At 45.0% G+C, this 5,773-nt stretch overlaps 1 long non-coding RNA gene across 1 annotated transcript; it reads right to left on the bottom strand.

Annotated features, from left to right (window-relative positions):
• Nucleotides 1-541: 541 nt before the first annotated feature.
• On the bottom strand, nt 542-5,383 carry LOC127050488 (uncharacterized). Its single transcript, XR_007774240.1, has 3 exons — nt 5,063-5,383; nt 3,409-3,670; nt 542-1,311 (listed from the first exon to the last, which is right to left on the bottom strand). It is a non-coding gene; the product is annotated as an uncharacterized LOC127050488 (long non-coding RNA).
• Between the last annotated feature and the right edge of the window lie 390 nt (nt 5,384-5,773).

Below are 5,773 nucleotides of genomic sequence, written 5' to 3'. Positions count from 1 at the left end.
GGAATCAGAAAGAGTAGGTTTCCTTTCCTGGGCCTTCCACTGTTCAAAAGCCTGTTTGGCTGACAGGATGTGCTTGTTAATATCCTGTGCGCTTTCTGGGACATAAGTACAGCATTCATCCCCTATAAGGGCGCACACCCAGCCCTGGGAAGCCACACTTCCACCCAGGAAGTGTCCAAGTATGTCTCCATGATCACAGATCAGATGGTATTCCTGATGCGTCTGTAAGGGCAGTGGGCCAAGTCTGGTACTCAAGATCACTCCGAATGGCCATCAGCTGGTCATTTAGGAAATCGCGAATTCCTAAACATACTAGATCCCACTGCAATGCCTTCCCAGCCTGTTATATTTAATACCATCTTTTCTTGGTGTAGTACTATAATACACCTGTTATTTAACTATTTTCAGGTACTGTCAAAAGGCATTTCCATTAATAGCATACATTATTAGTCACTGGAATGGTTTCAATACGGGTAAAATTTCTAGTAGCAGAACAAACTCTTTGGGTACTTGTTATTTAAAATCCAATTAGAGAGACATATATATGCTGAAGGATTTATCCAAAACACAGGGCGCAGCCTGTAGAATAAACCCCAAAATCCAATTAATACCACATTCCCAAACATGGGTCCCACAAATGTCCTCCCACCAATGTATAATTCTTTGTTTCTTCACCAGGGTCAGTTCTTAATGTCCTTTCTAGTCAGGAATTCCTGGACTTTGGCAATTTCAGTGGAGCGAGTGTTCCTTCTTCTTTCCCAAAACAGTCGTGGTGCAGCATCCTTGTACTTTTTCCCTACTGTCCAGAAGGCACAGTGGAGCTAGAAGGTGAAATAGGCTAATCGTCAGTAGGAGAATTCTCCCGATGTGGAGGGGTCTTTTTGCAGTGAGAATCTTGGGTCCATGCAGTCAGTCTTTGACATTTTACAGCGATGTTGGTAGTCACCGGGACTTAAGGGCCTTTCCAGGGTGGAGCCAGAGCAGACTTTCGTCGGTGGACCTTTACATCAATCCCTTCTCCTGGTTCCAAAGAGTGGCAGGGCTGCTAGGGTCTTTGGGTAGCGCTTCTTTACCTGTGAGAAAAGAAACTTAACACATTTCATTAGTGCCTGGCAATGTTTTGCAAATCTCATAGCTGCGTGGGCAAATTCAAGCCCTCCTTTTCCTGGTTGTTAGCCAAGTCTTAACTGTGAGCAGTGTCCTTGAATGGAGTCAGTGTCTTATCTATAGCCTGAGCTTGCTATTTTATTTTATTTTTTCAGTTAATTCATTCTGTTCTTTGTCCTTCTTCCCTTCTTGGCTTCTTTTAACCTGCAAAGGAAACTTTCACTTTTTACTTATACACCTTCTTCCCAACAATGAAGACATAAACATTGTCATTATACAGTACATTAGTCTTATTATTTAATATATGCCACACATACCCTTTTACTAAAATAACCTTATTACAGAGCTTTGGAGCAACAAGCCAGGATAAGCACACCCACTTTGAGGAGTTCACTCAATACAACCTCTAGTCCAATAGCCTTCCACCATCCCCAGCCCTCTGGCTAGAAATCTGAGGTAGCCAGAAAAATCCCATGTACAATATGGGGAGTGGGTTAACTTTTCACGTCTTTGCTTTCAAAGACTGTTGGTATGCAAATTTTAACAACAATTTTTGCAATTAACAGTTTGGCCAATGAAATTTCTTTTTCTTGAGGAAATGCATTAGACTTTAGTATATCACATTCTCCTGATTTATCCAAACACTTTGTATTCCAAGTTGAACAAAACAAATATCTGTATTTTAATTTAACCTTTTTGTTTGATTTTAAACTAGGCTATTTTATAAAAATATTAAACACAAAAATTCCGGCCACAAGACAAACACCACAGGACAGAACATAGAACACAAAACATGATTCCTATTGTGCCAGTAAATGCATGGTACATTGAATGCTGTTCAGCTGGCATCAGTTTTCTCTGATTATCTGAAAGACAAAAAAAGAGAGGTCTACCCACCCCTTCTGGGCAGACAATCATTGCTTGAAATATACAGATACTCTTGTTGGCTTCAGGCAAAACAGAGGAATTACCCCATAGTTTCTTGTATTTGTTTCATAGGCAGCCCAGGTTTTGAATTACATAACACTGTATACATTCTTCAGCTAATTCAACTAAATTGTTCATAGCCAAACCAAATGATTGCAATCCAATAACTTCTTTGCCTGAATTTATTTACATTTCACAGACACCAAAAACTTTTTTTTCTTTAGCATTTTTACAAAGTTCAACTGCTGTTTCGTTCAGCAACTACAGAGTTAACTTCTCACTCTCCCTTAAATCACTTGCTTGTCTCCCAACAGCCACTTTTATCAACTTAAATCACCATTCCAAGTAAGTCCTGGGTATTTGAAATCTCCATGCTTACACTTACTGATTCCTTCCTTCCACTACACCCTTAAAGTTTTCCAACCTGCTTTCCAATCTCTCTCTCTCTGTTGCCTGCCTGCCTGGGCCCGATCCTGCTTTTCTTGCTGAACCATCCCTTCCATGGGCACCAACTTGTTTCACTACCAGTTTAGCTAGGAGGGTGGGCTTCTAATCTAGCCCCCACCCCTCCTGGTCTCTTCCCTTAAACATTTTTACTCACAAGACTACCCGAGTCCTCCTTCATGAGGCTTGCCACCTGGACAAAAACACATGGCCTATTGGGCAAAGGCCATTTACTTAACATATAATTTAAAGGACTATTCTTAGAGGGTTTACCCAGAGACTCATTCATCTGTTTGACACTTAAACAGAAAAGAGAATTACACAGAGAGCAGAGGGAATTACAGTCTAAGCCAGACTTTCCCACTTCTATACACTGACCGCTACAGGGGACGGGACAGAAGGATCTCAATTCGACCTCAGAGCTTCCTCGCACGCATGGCTTCCACTCCGAGGAATTACGAACGAGAGGTTCAGTTCCGCCCACACTCCTAACGCCCAAATGAACAGAGCAGGAAAACAACAGTAACCGGTTAAACAGAATAGAACCAGAACCAGATAGTGTTTTCTTATCCTATTAGGACTCACTTTTACTCATGCAGTTCTCAACATATAACACCAACAGTACCAAGCAAAGCAAACACAAAATAACAAGGGTAAAACAAATAGATGGTGTAAATTCTGCAGGGCTCCCCCCTTCTTAATTGCTCACCAAACTGTGACAAATTTCTGTTACCAATCTATCCCTCGTGTCAGGTGATCAGGCTGACACTACAGGATCGTTGGGGGAAGATAAAGAAAACACACCATATAACTGTATTTTAAAGCTCCATTAATAAAATAATAAAACAACAACGGAGAGTGTTGGGAACGCTCCCTCATCACTCAGGAAAACATTAATGCCCCAAGCCCCTTTCATACCCACACACGTACGTCCAGACTGGCCACTTCTGTGTATAATGTTCAGAGAAGGGGGCAGAGGTGGACTGGAGATTATCCTGTATACAGCTTGTCCAGAATTTCTAACATGCTTCCGCTCTTTGGAGGGCTGTTCTCTTGCACCCTGGAATCTTCTGCAGCGTCTCTTTCAGAGATTCCAGTCCAGGTCAGCTGCCTGCGGCTTCTTCAGTGTCACCAAGCCACACCGGCTCCGGGGTCACAAAGGCACACTGTTGGATCTTACTGGACAGTTAAGCTCTTCAAATGTAATCTTAGTTCTGTAACTTGTATTGCCTTTGGTTCGCCTCTGTCTATATTTTTTCCTTCACAGCCAGCTGGGGCCGAAAGCAGTTTTTCTTTGTACTTAGCATAGTCTGCTTTGATTCTGGACCTTGAACGCAGAGCAATCCCCCCCTTCCATCCCTGGGCCAAGATGATTTTTAAATTAACCCATTCCTTTCCTCAATAGACAAATTTGCTCACCCTGTGTCAGGGCTTTTTGGTGATTAAACGCTCCTCTTAGATGTATGATCTTATCTAGATTGAAGTACCTTCTAGTGGGCATTGTTTAGATGGATTTTCATGCATGTAAATATTCCATTTCTCTAAATACCTGCAGGTTGTTGAACCATAATGTACGTACATGTAATATGCTGGGGTACCCTAGGGGGTGAGGTGGAATGTTTAGACTGCCCCCCCCCCCCATTTTCCACTTACACACACAGGGAGGGTGCCCTGTCCGCGCTAGCGGCTCATAAACTAAGGATTTTTCCCTACAGGGTACTCACTCAGGAGAGGCTAACGAGGATAGCCATGACCCTCCTACACCTCCCTTCAGCAAAGAGCGTCGGCTAGTCTCTGGGAGACGGTGCCGCTTACTCTGATTGCATCCAGTGAGATGATCAGACTGTCAGTAGCCCACACGGAAAGGAAAGGGGAAGGGAAGATGGGTACAAACACTCCTAGACCCAGGCAGCTTCCTCACCGGACGATGCCAGGCCAAGTCAGCCCACCATGGGTCGGACCTCCTAAAGATCCACTAGTTACCGGGCTTGCGTTAGAGTAGTCCTGGTCACGAGCTTTTGCTTCACAGGGTACTCTGGGCATCTTCCGGTAACAGTCACTCACACTGGCCCCCAGTACCATTCTGCATCTGATCTTGCTTTTTAGCTACAACAGGGAGAGAGTGCACTAGGACATAGGGTCTCCCCTTTCTAGACAGGTCCTTCCTTTGTCCCTGCACTATCCCTAACCTGCTTTTTGGATCCTTGCACTCTGCCAGACAGAGGGAAGAACTGGAGCTACAGTGGGGTATTTTTACAAGAGCTCTCCATACAAACAGCTTCAGAAGCTACCCATTTACAGACAAAACAGGAGTAATTGGAGGATCATGTTATAATTAAGTGATTCTTCCGGTGGCCACCTTTCTGGTCCTCTAGTTGATATTGAGGCCAGTCTACTATACAGAACTTTTTAGTTTGCTTTTAGTTAGTGGATCTGATCCAAGCACTTCCCAATTCGCTAGAATGCATTCTAAGGGTGTACACTGTGCCCTGCCTGTACTCTGTCCCTGCCCCATATCCTAGGGTGACACTGGGCGTCCCCAGGTCATAACAGGCAAAAATCCAGACCACTGGACTGTTCCTACCTTATCCAAGGGACCGGTTCCTCACCGTCGCCCTCAACTGCTTCTCCACTACTCGAGCGCGTTGCACCGTTGTGCCCTCTGGGGTGGCTCATACCGCGTCTCCGCCGAGGCCCCCGGTGAAGTCACCGGTGCGCGCTGGGCGTCGGTCGTCGCCGCAATCCGTCGACCACCAGAAGGGATCCAGGCAAGGCTAATTTTAGCCTCAATGCCCCACGTTGGGCGCCAAGAACTGTTGCCGGCAGATAACTGCCTGAGGCCAAGCAACAGCGGGGGGGTCCGTCGCCTGGTGTGCCGCACCAATAAACACACCAGGGTGGAGAAGCAAACCAAGTTTATTTGAGATCTCAAAGCGGTGCAGGGAGATTGACTCAGATCAAGCACACCTAAAACAAGCAGTCTGTTCCTTTATATCCATGAGAACTTTTCTCACTGACTAGCAATCCCCCGTTTCCCCTCCCTCTTCTGTCCGGCTGCAGCATTCTTTTCTCACACACACTTCGTCTTCCCCCTCCCTCCTTCTCCTTCCTCCCCCTGTAGCAATTACGTAAGCGCAGGTGCATTAAGTAATCTTGGCCGCGGCAGCTCGTTAGTAAGTTTTCCTTCTGCAAGTTATCTTGTCCTGCTAAAGGTGCACAGGCCTCATTATTTCTGCTTTAGACCAGTTAGAACTGTTGCAACTGATAACGGCTGTTACACCTGGCCTTTTAGGTC

Source organism: Gopherus flavomarginatus, chromosome 1 (assembly GCF_025201925.1).
Source record: "Gopherus flavomarginatus isolate rGopFla2 chromosome 1, rGopFla2.mat.asm, whole genome shotgun sequence".
NCBI lineage: Eukaryota > Metazoa > Chordata > Testudines > Testudinidae > Gopherus > Gopherus flavomarginatus.
Note: the sequence above shows the minus strand (reverse complement) of the source record. Positions and strands in the feature narration are given on the sequence as shown.